The sequence below is a fragment of the Arachis ipaensis genome, chromosome B7 (genome assembly GCF_059453495.1).
Source record: "Arachis ipaensis isolate K30076 ecotype BB chromosome B7, ASM5945349v1, whole genome shotgun sequence".
In the NCBI taxonomy this organism is placed as follows: Eukaryota; Viridiplantae; Streptophyta; class Magnoliopsida; order Fabales; family Fabaceae; genus Arachis; species Arachis ipaensis.
The window spans coordinates 78,572,082-78,586,275 of record NC_142442.1 but is presented as its reverse complement, the minus strand read 5'-3'; the positions used below and the strand labels follow the sequence as shown (position 1 = coordinate 78,586,275).

Here is a 14,194-nt window from a genome sequence, read left to right as displayed (position 1 = left end):
CAATTGGAAGCGCGCCATTTTGAGTTCTGTAGCTCCAGAAAATCCATTTTGAGTGCAGGGAGGTCAGAATCCAACAGTATCAGCAGTCCTTCTTCAAACTCTGAATCTGATTTTTGCTCAAGTCCCTCAATTTCAGCCAGAAAATACCTGAAATCACAGAAAAACACACAAACTCATAGTAAAGTCCAGAAATGTGAATTTAACATAAAAACTAATGAAAACATCCCTAAAATTAACTAAATTCTACTAAAAACATACTAAAAACAATGCCAAAAAGCGTATAAATTATCCGCTCATCAACAAACTGGGATCAAACTTGGAAAAAAGATCGCAAACGCCACAAAGAAAAAGAAAAAGCCATCTCCAAGCGAGGTAACATTGATTTGTTTTCGATTAGGGAGAAATTTGTTTGTGTATTTTGCTAATGTACGATTTATTTTGTCTTTTGCAGTTGAACCTTTTTGACGGTTGATGAGCGGATAATTTATACGCTTTTTGACATTGTTTTTAGTATGTTTTTAGTAGGATCTAGTTACTTTTAGGGATGTTTTCATTAGTTTTTATGTTAAATTCACATTTCTGGACTTTACTATGAGTTTGTGTGTTTTTCTGTGATTTCAGGTATTTTCTGGCTGAAATTGAGGGACTTGAGCAGAAATCAGATTCAGAGGTTGAAGAAGGACTGCGGATGCTATTGGATTCTGACCTCCCTGCACTCAAAGTGGATTTTCTAGAGCTACAGAACTTGAAATGGCGCGCTTCCAATTGCGTTGGAAAGTAGACATTCAGGGCTTTCCAGCAATATATAATAGTCTATACTTTGGCCAAGAATAGACGACGTAAACTGGCGTTCAACGCCAGCTCTCTGCCCAATTCTGGCGTCCAGCGCCAGAAAAGGATCCAAAACCATAGTTGAACGCCAGAAATGGATCAAAACCTGGCGTTCAACTTCACAAATGGCCTCTGCACGTGGAAAGATAAGGCTCAGCCCAAGCACACACCAAGTGGGCCCCGGAAGTGGATTTATGCATCAATTACTTACTTATGTAAACCCTAGTGACTAGTTTATTATAAATAGGACCTTTTACTAGTCTTTTTGAAAATCTTTGATCAGTTGTATGCTATCTTAGATCACGTTTGAGGGCTGGCCATCTCGGCCATGCCTGGACCTTTCACTTATGTAATTTTAATGGTAGAGTTTCTACACTCCATAGATTAAGGTGTGGAGCTCTGCTGTTCCTCAAAGATTAATGCAAAGTACTACTGTTTTCTATTCAATTCATCTTATTTCGCTTCTAAGATATCCATTTGCACCCAAGAACGTGATGATTATGTGTGACGCTCATCACCATTCTCCCCTATGAACACGTGCCTGACAAACACTTCCGTTCTACATGAAATAAGCTAGAATGAATATCTCTTAGATCTCCTAACCAGAATCTTCGTGGCGTAAGCTAGAATGATGGCGGCATTCAAGAGATTCCAGAAAGTCTAAACCTTGTCTGTGGTATTCCGAGTAGGATTCAATGATTGAATGACTGTGACGAGCTTCAAACTCGTGAGTGCTGGGCGTTAGTGACAGACGCAAAAGGAGGGTGAATCCTATTCCAGCATGATCGAGAACCGACAGATGATTAGCCGTGCTGTGACAGAGCATGTGAGCATATTTTTCACTAAGAGGAGGGGATGTAGCCACTGACAACGGTGATGCCTTTGCATAAAGCCAGCCATGGAAAGGAGTAAGACTGATTGGATGAAGATAGCAGGAAAGCAGAGGTTCAAAGGAACGAAGGCATCTCCATTCGCTTATCTGAAATTCTCACCAATGAATTACATAAGTATTTCTATCCTTATTTTATTATATTAAATTCGAAAACACCATTATCAATTTATATCTGCCTAACTGAGATTTGCAAGGTGACCATAGCTTGCTTCATACCAACAATCTCCGTGGGATTCGACCCTTACTCACGTAAGGTATTACTTGGATGACCCAGTGCACTTGCTGGTTAGTTGTATCGAAGTTGTGAACCATGGTATTGGCACCATGTTCTTGGCGCCATTTCCAGGGAAAGAAAGAGCCATGAATTTTATATAATCAAAGTGTAATCACGATTGCGCGTACCAAGTTGCTCACGTTGCCATGGATTGTTTGAGCCTGGACATCACAATTTCGTGCACCAAGTTTTTGGCGCCGTTGCCGGGGATTGTTCGAGTTTGGACAACTGATGGTTCATCTTGTTGCTCAAATTAGGTAACTTTCTTTTTGTTTTCTTGTCAAAAAATTTTCAAAAATCTTTCGAAAATTTTCTCCTTTGTTTTCGAAAAAAAAAAATGTTTTCAAAAATTTTATACAAAATTTTTAAGAATGAATTCTAGTGTTTCATGAAGCGTGTGAAGCCTGGCTGGCTGTAAAGCCATGTCTAAATTTATTTGGACTAAGGCAGCAATTTGTTATCAAGAGCAATATACTCTAATGTTAAATGCTGAAGCTTGGCTGGCCATTGGCCATGTCTAGTGTTTTGGACTGGAGCTTTCATTGAAAGCTTGGCTGGCTAGTGAGCCATGTCTAATTCCTGGACTGAAGCTTTAGACTAAGAATGCAAGATTCCTGGAATTCATATTAAAAATTTTGAAATCCTTATTTTTCTTTTACAAATAATTTTCGAAAAAAATCCAAAAAAATTAGAAAATCATAAAAATAAAAAATATTTATTTTTCTGTTTCTTGTTTGAGTCTTGAGTCATATCATAAGTTTGATGTCACTTGCATATGCATCTTGCATTTTTCGAAAATTCAGACATTCATAGTGTTCTTCATGATCTTCAAGTTGTTCTTGGTAAGTCTTCTTGTTTGATCTTGATGATTTTTTGTTTTGTGTCTTTTATTGTTTTTCATATGCATTCTTGAATTCTTAGTGTCTAAGCATTAAAGAATTCTAAGTTTGGTGTCTTGCATGTTTTCTTTGCATTAAAAAAATTTTTCAAAAATATGTTCTTGGTGTTCATCTTGACATTCAAAGTGTTCTTGGTGTTCATCTTGACATTCATAGCATTCTTGCATGCATTCATTGTTTTGATCTAAAAATTTCATGCATTGCATCATTTTTCTTGTTTTTCTCTCTCTTCATTAAAAATTCAAAAAAATCAAAAAAATATCTTTCCCTTCTTCTCTCATCAAATTCGAAAATTTGAGTTGACTTTTTCAAAAATTTTTAAAATCAAATTGTTTCTCATGAGTCAAATCAAATTTTCAATTTGAAAATCTTATCTTTTTCAAAATCTTTTTCAAAAATCAAATCTTTTTCAAAATTCTTAGTTATTTTTGAAATTTCCAAAAATATTTTTCAAAAATCTTTTTCTTATTTTTATATCAAAATTTTCGAAAATAACAATAACAATTAATGTTTTAATTCAAAAATTTCAAGTTTGTTACTTGCTTGTTAAGAAAGATTCAAACTTTAAGTTCTAGAATCATATCTTGTGATTTCTTGTGAATCAAGTCATTAATTGTGATTTTAAAAATCCAATCTTTTTCAAAAACAATTTCAATCATATCTTTTCAAAAAAATCTTCTTATCTTTTTCAAAAATTTGATTTCAAAATATCTTCTCTAACTTCCTAACTTCTTATCTTTTCAAAATTGATTTTCAAATTTGTTTCAACTAACTAACTAACTTTTTGTTTGTTTCTTAACTTTTTCAAAACTACCTAACTAACTCTCTCTCTCATTTTCGAAAATATCTTCCCCCTTTTTCAAAATTTCTTTTTAATTTATTAATTATTTTAAATTTTAAATCTTAATTTTCGAAAATTACTAACATTTTTCAAAAACTATTTTCAAAAATCACTAACTCTTTTTCAAAAATTGTTTTCGAAAATTCCTTCTCTCTCATCTTATTCTATTTATTTATTCATCTACTAACATCTCATCTCACATCTCAACCTTCCTCGCAGTTGTGTTTCTTCCATTATATTACATTCTTTGTCTCCCCCTCTTCTTCTACTCACAAAGGAATCCCTATACTGTGGTATAAAGGATTTCTATTATTATTATTTTTCTGTGCCCTCTTCTTTGTCATATGAGCAAGAGCAAGGATAAGAACATTCTTGTGGAAGCAGATCCAGAACCTGAAAGGACTCTAAAAAGGAAACTAAGAGAAGCTAAAATACAACAATCCAGAGATAACCTTTCAGAAATTTTCGAACAGGCAGAGGAGATGGCAGCCGAAAATAATAATAATGTAAGGAAGATGCTTGGTGACTTTACTGCACCTAATTCCAATTTACATGGAAGAAGCATCTCCATTCTTGCCATTGGAGCAAACAACTTTGAGCTGAAACCTCAATTAGTTTCTCTGATGCAGCAGAACTGCAAGTTTCATGGACTTCCATCTGAAGATCCTTTTCAGTTCTTAACTGAATTCTTGCAGATATGTGATACTGTTAAGACTAATGGAGTAGATCCTGAAGTCTACAGGCTCATGCTTTTCCCTTTTGCTGTAAGAGACAAAGCTAGATTATGGTTGGATTCTCAACCCAAAGACAGCCTGAACTCTTGGGATAAGCTGGTCACGGTTTTCTTAGCCAAGTACTTTCCTCCTCAAAAGCTGAGCAAGCTTAGAGCTGATGTTCAAACCTTCAGACAGAAAGAATGTGAATCCCTCTATGAAGCTTGGGAAAGATACAAACAGTTGACCAAAAAGTGTCCTTCTGACATGCTTTCAGAATGGACCATCCTGGATATATTCTATGATGGTTTATCTGAGCTATCAAAAATGTCACTGGACACTTCTGCAGGTGGATCCATTCACCTAAAGAAAACGCCTGCAGAAGCTCAAGAACTCATTGACATGGTTGCTAATAACCAGTTCATGTACACTTCTGAAAGGAATCCTGTGAGTAATGGGACGCCTATGAAGAAGGGAGTTCTTGAAGTTGATACTCTGAATGCCATATTGGCTCAGAATAAAATATTGACTCAGCAAGTCAATATGATCTCTCAGAGTCTGCATGGAATGCAAGCTGCATCCAACAGTACTCAAGAGACTTCTTATGAAGAAGAAGCCTATGATCCTGAGAACCCTGCAATAGCAGAGGTGAATTACTTAGGTGAACCTTATGGAAACACCTATAACTCATCATGGAGAAATCATCCAAATTTCTCATGGAAGGATCAAAAGCCTCAACAAGGCTTTAATAATGGTGGAAGAAACAGGTTTAACAATAATAAACCTTTTCCATCATCCACTCAGTAACAGATAGAGAACTCTGAACAAAATGCTTCTAATTTAGCAAATCTAGTCTCTGATCTATCCAAGGCCACTGTGAGCTTCATGAATGAAACAAGGTCTTCCATTAGAAATTTGGAAGCACAAGTGGGCCAGCTGAGTAAAAGGATCACTGAAATCCCTCCCAGTACTCTCCCAAGCAATACAGAAGAGAACCCAAAAGGAGAGTGCAAGGCCATTGACATAAGCACCATGGCCGAACCTACAAGGGGAGTAGAGGACGTGAATCCCAAGGAGGAAGACCTCCTGGGACGTCCAGTGATCAATAAGGAGCTTCCCTCTGAGGAACCAAAGGACTCTGAGGCTCATCTAGAGACCATAGAGATTCCATTGAACCTCCTTATGCCCTTCATGAGCTCTGATGAGTATTCCTCTTCTGAAGAGAATGAGGATGTTACTGAAGAGCAAACTGCCAAGTTTCTTGGTGCAATCATGAAGCTGAATGCCAAATTATTTGGCATTGATACTTGGGAAGTTGAACCTCCCTTGTTCATCAATGAACTAAGTGATCTGGATCAACTGACATTACCTCAAAAGAGACAGGATCTTGGAAAGTTCATAATACCCTGTACCATAGGCACCATGATCTTTAAGGCTCTGTGTGACCTTGGTTCAAGAATAAACCTCATGCCCCTCTCTGTAATAGAGAAACTGGGAATCTATGGGGTGCAAGCTGCTAAAATCTCATTAGAGATGGCAGACAGTTCAAGAAAACAGGCTTATGGACAAGTGGAGGACGTGTTAGTAAAGGTTGAAGGCCTTTACATCTCTACTGATTTCATAGTCCTGGATACTGGAAAGGAAGAGGATGAATCCATCATCCTAGGAAGACCTTTCCTGGCCACAGCAAGAGCTGTGATTGATGTTGACAGAGGTGAAATAGTCCTTCAATGGAATGAGGACTCCCTTGTGTTTAAAACTCAAGGATCCCCCTCTGCAACCATGGAGAGGAAGCAGAAAAAGCTTCTCTCAAAGCAGAGTCAACCAGAGCCCCCACAGTCAAACTCTAAGTTTGGTGTTGGGAGGCCACAACCAAACTCTAAGTTTGGTGTTGAACTCCCATATCCAAACTCTAAGTTTGGTGTTGGAGAGTTTCAACAAAGCTCTGCACATCTGTGAGGCTCCATGAGAGCCCACTGTCAAGCTATTGACATTAAAGAAGCGCTTGTTGGGAGGCAACCCAATGTTTATTTATCTAACTATATTTTTCTTAGTTATATATCTTTGTAGATTCATGATCATGTGGAGTCACAAAATAAATATAAAAATTGAAAACGGAATCAAAAACAGCAGAAGAAAAATCACACCTTGGAGGAGCATCTGTCTGGCGTTCAGCGCCAGAACAGAGCATGGTTCTGGCGCTGAACGCCCAAAATGGGCAGCCTCTGGGTGCTGAACGCCAGAATAGGCATGGTTCTGGCGTTCACGCCAGAAATGGCACACAAATGGGCGTTGAACGCCCAAAATGGCCACTAACCTGGCGCTGAACGCCCAGAGTTGTGTGCAAAGGCATTTTTACATGCCTAATGGGTGCAGGGATGTAAATCCTTGAACACCTCAGGATCTGTGGACCCCACAGGATCCCCACCTACCTCCACTCACTTCTTCTCACCACTCTCTTTCACACAACCCCATAAACACTCTTCCCCAAAAACCCTTCACCAATCACCTCAAACTCTCTTCCCCATCACCTCTTCACCACTCACATCCATCCACTCTTCCCCATAAATCTACCTCATAAACTCCACCTACCTTCAAAATTCAAAACCAATTTCCCACCCAAACCCACCCATATGGCCGAAACCTTTCCCCCCTCCCTTACCTATATAAAGCCCTCCATTCTTCATCAAATTCACACAACACACCCCTCTACACCCTTCTTGGCCGAACCACATCACCCTCTCCCTCTCCTCCATTTCTTCTTCTTCTTCATCTATTCTTTCTTTTATTGCTCGAGGGCGAGCAAAATTCTAAGTTTGGTGTGGTAAAAGCATAAGCTTTTTGTTTTTCCATTACCATTGATGGCACCTAAGACCGGAGAATCCTCTAGAAAGGGGAAAGGGAAGACAAAAGCTTCCACATCCGAGTCATGGGAGATGGAAAGGTTCATCTCCAAAGCCCATCAAGACCACTTCTATGATGTTGTGGCCAAGAAGAAGGTGATCCCTGAGGTCCCTTTCAAACTCAAAAGAAATGAGTATCCGGAGATCCGACATGAAATTCAAAGAAGAGGTTGGGAAGTTCTAACAAATCCCATCCAACAAGTCGGCATCCTAATGGTTCAAGAGTTCTATGCCAATGCATGGATCACCAAGAACCATGATCAAAGTAAGAACCCGGATCCAAAGAACTATGTTACAATGGTTCGGGGGAAATACTTAGATTTTAGTCCGGAAAATGTGAGGTTGGCGTTCAACTTGCCAAACATGGAAGAGAACGCACGCCCCTACACAAGAAAGGTCAACTTTAATCAAAGGTTGGACCAAGTCCTTATGGACATATGTGTAGAAGGAGCTCAATGGAAGATTGACTCCAAAGGCAAGCCGGTTCAACTAAGAAGATTGGACCTCAAGCCTGTAGCTAGAGGATGGTTGGAGTTCATTCAATGCTCAATCATTCCCACTAGCAACCGGTCTGAAGTTACTATAGACCGGGCCATCATGATCCATAGTATCATGATTGGAGAAGAGGTGGAAGTTCATGAGATTATACCTCAAGAACTCTACAAGGTGGCTGACAAGTCCTCCACCATGGCAAGGTTAGCCTTTCCTCACCTCATTTGCCACCTATGCAATTCGGCTGGGATTGACATAGAGGGAGATATCCTCATCAAAGAGGACAAGCCCATCACTAAGAAAAAGATGGAGCAAGCAAGAGAGCCCACTCATGGAGCTCAAGAGGCGTATGAAGCTCATCACCATGAGATCCCGGAGATGCCTCAAATGCACTTTCCTCCACAAAACTATTGGGAGCAAATTAACACCTCCCTAGGAGAATTGAGTTCCAATATGGGACAACTAAGGGTGGAACATCAAGAGCACTCCATCATGCTCCATGAAATCAGAGAAGATCAAAAAGCAATGAGGGAGGAGCAACAAAGACAAGGAAGAGACATAGAAGAGCTCAGGGACATCATTAGTTCCTCAAGAAGGAAACGCCACCATCACTAAGGTGGATTCATTCCTTGTTCTTATTTCTTCTATTTTTCGTTTTCTATGTTGTGTGCTTATCCATGTTTGTGTCTTCATTATATGATCATTAGTAGTTAGTAACTTTGTCTTAAAGTTATGAATGTCCTATGAATCCATCACCTCTCTTAAATGAAAAATATTTTAATTCAAAAGAACAAGAAGTACATGAGTTTTGAATTTATCCTTGAACTTAGCTTAATTATATTGATGTGGTGACAATGCTTCTTGTTTTCTGAATGTATGCTTGAATAGTGCATATGTCTTTTAAAGTTGTTGTTTAAGAATGTTAAATATGTTGGCTCTTGAAAGAATGATGACTAGGAGACATGTTATTTGATAATTTGAAAAATCATAAAAATGATTCTTGAAGCAAGAAAAAGCAGCAAAGAACAAAGCTTGCAGAAAAAAAAAGGGGCGAAAAAAAATAGAAAAAAAATAGAAAGAAAAAGAAAAAGCAAGCAGAAAAAGCCAATAACCCTTAAAACCAAAAGGCAAGGGCAAATAAAAAGGATCCCAAGGCTTTGAGCATCAGTGGATAGGAGGGCCTAAAGGAATAAAATCCTGGTCTAAGCGGCTAAACCAAGCTGTCCCTAACCATGTGCTTGTGGCGTGTAGGTGTCAAGTGAAAACTTGAGACTGAGCGGTTAAAGTCAAGGTCCAAAGCAAAAAGAAGAGTGTGCTTAAGAACCCTGGACACCTCTAATTGGGGACTTTAGCAAAGCTGAGTCACAATCTGAAAAGGTTCACCCAATTATGTGTCTGTGGCATTTATGTATCCGGTGGTAATACTGGAAAACAAAGTGCTTAGGGCCACGGCGAAGACTCATAAAAAAGCTGTGTTCAAGAATCATCATACTGAACTAGGAGAATCAATAACACTATCTGAACTCTGAGTTCCTATAGATGCCAATCATTCTAAACCTCAATGGATAAAGTGAGATGCCAAAACTATTCAAGAGGCAAAAAGCTAAAAGTCCCGCTCATATGATTGGAGCTATGTTTCATTGGTAGTTTGGAATTTATAGTATATTCTCTTCTTTTTATCCTATTTGATTTTCAGTTGCTTGGGGACAAGCAACAATTTAAGTTTGGTGTTGTGATGAGCGGATAATTTATACGCTTTTTGACATTATTTTTAGTATGTTTTTAGTAGGATCTAGTTACTTTTAGGGATGTTTTCATTAGTTTTTATGTTAAATTCACATTTATGGACTTTACTATGAGTTTGTGTATTTTTCTGTGATTTCAGGTATTTTCTGGCTGAAATTGAGGGACTTGAGCAGAAATCAGATTTAGAGGTTGAAGAAGGACTGCGGATGCTGTTGGATTCTGACCTCCCTGCACTCAAAGTGGATTTTCTGGACCTACAGAACTCGAAATGGCGCGCTTACAATTGCGTTGGAAAGTAGACATTCAGGGCTTTCCAGAAATATATAATAGTCCATACTTTGGCCAAGAATAGACGACGTAAACTGGCGTTCAACGCCAGCTCTCTGCCCAATTCTGGCGTCCAGCGCCAGAAAAGGATCCAAAACCAGAGTTGAATGCCAGAAATGGATCAAAACCTGGCGTTCAACTCCACAAATGGCCTCTGCACGTGGAAAGATAAGGCTCAGCCCAAGCACACACCATGTGAGCCCCGGAAGTGGATTTATGCATCAATTACTTACTTATGTAAACCCTAGTGACTAGTTTATTATAAATAGGACCTTTTACTAGTCTTTTTGAAAATCTTTGATCAGTTGTATGCTATCTTAGATCACGTTTGAGGGCTGGCCATCTCGGCCATGCCTGGACCTTTCACTTATGTAATTTTAACGGTATAGTTTCTACACTCCATAGATTAAGGTGTGGAGCTCTGCTGTTCCTCAAAGATTAATGCAAAGTACTACTGTTTTCTATTCAATTCATCTTATTTCGCTTCTAAGATATCCATTCGCACCCAAGAACGTGATGAAGGTGATGATTATGTGTGACGCTCATCACCATTCTCCCCTATGAACACGTGCCTGACAAACACTTCCGTTCTACATGAAATAAGCTAGAATGAATATCTTTTAGATCTCCTAACCAGAATCTTCGTGGCGTAAGCTAGAATGATGGCGGCATTCAAGAGAATCCGGAATGTCTAAACCTTGTCTGTGGTATTCCGAGTAGGATTCAATGATTGAATGACTGTGACGAGCTTCAAACTCGCGAGTGCTGGGCGTTAGTGACAGACGCAAAAGGAGGGTGAATCCTATTCCAGCATGATCGAGAACCGACAGATGATTAGCCGTGCTGTGACAGAGCATGTGAGCATATTTTTCACTGAGAGGAGGGGATGTAGCCACTGACAACGGTGATGCCCTTGCATAAAGCCAGCCATGGAAAGGAGTAAGACCGATTGGATGAAGATAGCAGGAAAGCAGAGGTTTAGAGGAACGAAGGCATCTCCATTCGCTTATCTAAAATTCTCACCAATGAATTACATAAGTATTTATATCCCTATTTTATTATATTAAATTCGAAAACACCATTATCAATTTATATCTGCCTAACTGAGATTTGCAAGGTGACCATAGCTTGCTTCATACCAACAATCTCCGTGGGATTCGACCCTTACTCACGTAAGGTATTACTTGGATGACCCAGTGCACTTGCTGGTTAGTTGTATCGAAGTTGTGAACCATGGTATTGGCACCATGTTCTTGGCGCCATTGCCAGGGAAAGAAAGAGCCATGAATTTAATATAATCAAAGTGTAATCACGATTGCGCGTACCAAGTTGCTCATGTTGCCAGGGATTGTTTGAGCCTGGACATCACAATTTCGTGCACCAACGGTGGATCAATGATTCAGTCAAGCTCCAGCCTTTACAATGCACAGGATATGAATCCCGGAGAGGATTATAGGAGTTTCAAGTTTTATTAAGATAAACTTCCATTCATGTATGAGCAAATTTCGGTTCATTGAAGTTATAGGAAGGTTAATTTCTGATTGATGTTAGTCTTTACTGGATAGTCACTTTTTTTATTTTTCAAATTAGCTTTCTGAAATTGTTTATTGAATAGTCACTTTTTTGTTTATTGAATAGTCACTTTATTCTGTTATGTCAAAGAGTTCAGGTGTTTCTGAAACTGAATACCGATATAAACATTTTTTTCAAGTTACTCTCTACAATAGTGATATATGCACTTTTTCGGTTCATTTGTGTTTTTGGGGCTCTTAATATTTGATAAATACCCTGAATCTATTCACTGTGAACCTAGAAAAAAATAGCAGCCAGACAGTTCCAACAGATATATACATTAATATTAGATTTTTCATTAACATTAGATTTCCAATAACATTTACATTAATATTCACATATATACATTAAAGAAGCAGTGTATGCTTTTTAAACAAGTTAAACAAAATAGTGTTAATTACAACCAGTCAAACAAACTATGGGTTGGGGATTCTCATTCCGTATATATCTTCTACTTTTCAGATGCAGGTCCTGGTGCTCAGCAGTGAGCTGTGATTCATCTGAGAGATGGCGAAACTTATTGGACTTCTGTTTTACTTTTGTTTTATTTTGAAAAATATGTATGTATGTATTTATTTCTTTTGCAACTTGCCTATAGAGGCCTTGATGTATATTTTGGGAGAGATAGAAAAACAATGTTGTCAAACTGATTTTATTACTGTAATCCTAGCTGGCCTAAACTTTGCAAGTCACGACTGGTGGCTATTTACTTATGCTTATATATATGTCATTTTCTGAACGCGCTTTATCTTTCTTTTATCGATACGTGAGTGGTCCCGATTCACGATTTTATTTTACTCCTTTTCAAGATTCTTGTTTAATAATTTCATTCAATTATAAATCCACCTTGAGAGTCGTACTATATTATTATCATTGACTTATGACTCGAGTATAAGAATTTGAATATTAGAGTGTTATAGGCTACATGGTGTGCCTACAACTATAGTTTCTGATAGAGATCCTCGTTTTACTTCAAGGTTCTAGGGGGCTTTCCAAAGAGCATTTGAAACTCAATTGAGCCTAAGTACTGCGTACCATCCTCAAACCGATGGTCAATTAGAGAGGACGATAGAAACTCTGGAAGATATATTGAGGGCTTGTGTGCTGGATCAACCGGCAAGTTGGGATCATTATAGGCTGCCAGTGGAGTTTGCATACAACAATAGTTACCATGCGAGCATCAAAATGGCTCCGTATGAGGCTCTGTATGGGAGAAAGTTCCAATCTCCATTATGTTGGTATGAAGTTGGAGAATCGGGTTTATTAGGGCCTGAGTTAGTAGCTGAAACCACATAGCAAATTAAGAAGATCCGCAACAGAATACTTACCGCTCAAAACTGCCAAAAAAGCTATGCCGATCAGAGACGGAAACCTTTAGAATTCGACAAAGGAGATCATGTATTCCATAGGGTTACTCTAACAATAGGAGTGGGTAGAGCGATCAAGACAAAGAAACTAAGTCCTCGTTATATCCGTCCATTTCAGATTCTGAAGAGAATTGGGCCGGTGGGATATCGGATAGCGGACCCCTGTATCTTTCAAAATTGCACGACGTATTTCACGTTTTGAAGCTTCAGAAGTACACTTCTGATGCCATCCATGTTTTAGAACTAGAATCAGTTCAATTGAAAGAGGATCTGACGCTTCAAGTGACTCCGGTCTGAATTGACGATACTAGTATTAAGCGGTCGCGCAGAAAAGAAGTTTCGCTAGTAAAGGTGGCTTGGAGTCGAGCTAGAATTGAGTAACACACGTGGGAACTTGAGTCAGAAATGAGGAATGACTACCGGCACCTATTTTCAGGTAACTGAATCTGAATTTTGGGGACAAAATTCTTAATTAGGTAAATAGGATGTAAATCCTGCTAAATTAATAAATATTTAGCTAATAAACTAATTATTATTTAAAAAAATTAAGAAATTAAATTTTTATAATATAAGGAGGTAAAAATATTAAAAATACAAATTTTGACACTAATTTTAAAAATTTTGGTCCAAAAACGGGCCAACGGACTGAGCCGGTTAGTTTGGGTCTAAACTGGACCCAAAACCCAACATATATAAGGCAAAGCTCAGCCAATTCCTCCCCCATATCACAAAGAGCATCCTGAACTTGGGGAAAGGGAGCTCAAGGAACCTTAACCCTTATCCCAAAATTCAATCTTCCATATCTCTCAATTCGGAGTTCCGATCGCTGCACCATTTACGGCTACGCAACTATCGCATTGAACTCTCCAAAATCATCCAACCGAAGTGGTAAGAAATTAGCTATTTATCACCCAGTCTCTCCTTTCAAATTCAAAATTGTAGTTAATGGGTGTTAAATATTTTGGTATTTTGATGTTTTAGGATTGATCTAGCTTGAGGAACTTGTTGGGTTTTGTCCAATTAATTCGTGGGTGAGGTAAGAAACTGTTAAACCCTTGTGAATTATTAAAATTTTGTAATCCTATATTGATTATGGTGAAATTGTGTGGTATTAGATTAAATTGTATAAATTGAAATCAAATTGGTGGATGTTGGATACTTGATTTGAGCTTTGGAAGCTGGAAATTCAGTTGGTGAGGAGTTGGAAGCTTGGGGCTTGTGGAAGGAGCGCATTTTGAGGTTTTCCAAGTTTAGGGAGGAATCGGCCAAGGTATGATTTTGGTTTTTTATAGCGAATTTATAATGTTACGTGAAACTTAGGCTAGTTGACTATAGGA

At 38.4% G+C, this 14,194-nt stretch overlaps 1 non-coding gene across 1 annotated transcript; it reads right to left on the bottom strand.

Moving 5' to 3' along the window:
• Positions 1-4,615: 4,615 nt before the first annotated feature.
• On the bottom strand, positions 4,616-4,723 carry LOC148553077 (small nucleolar RNA R71). The gene has a single exon (XR_015893716.1). It is a non-coding gene; the product is annotated as a small nucleolar RNA R71 (small nucleolar RNA).
• Between the last annotated feature and the right edge of the window lie 9,471 nt (positions 4,724-14,194).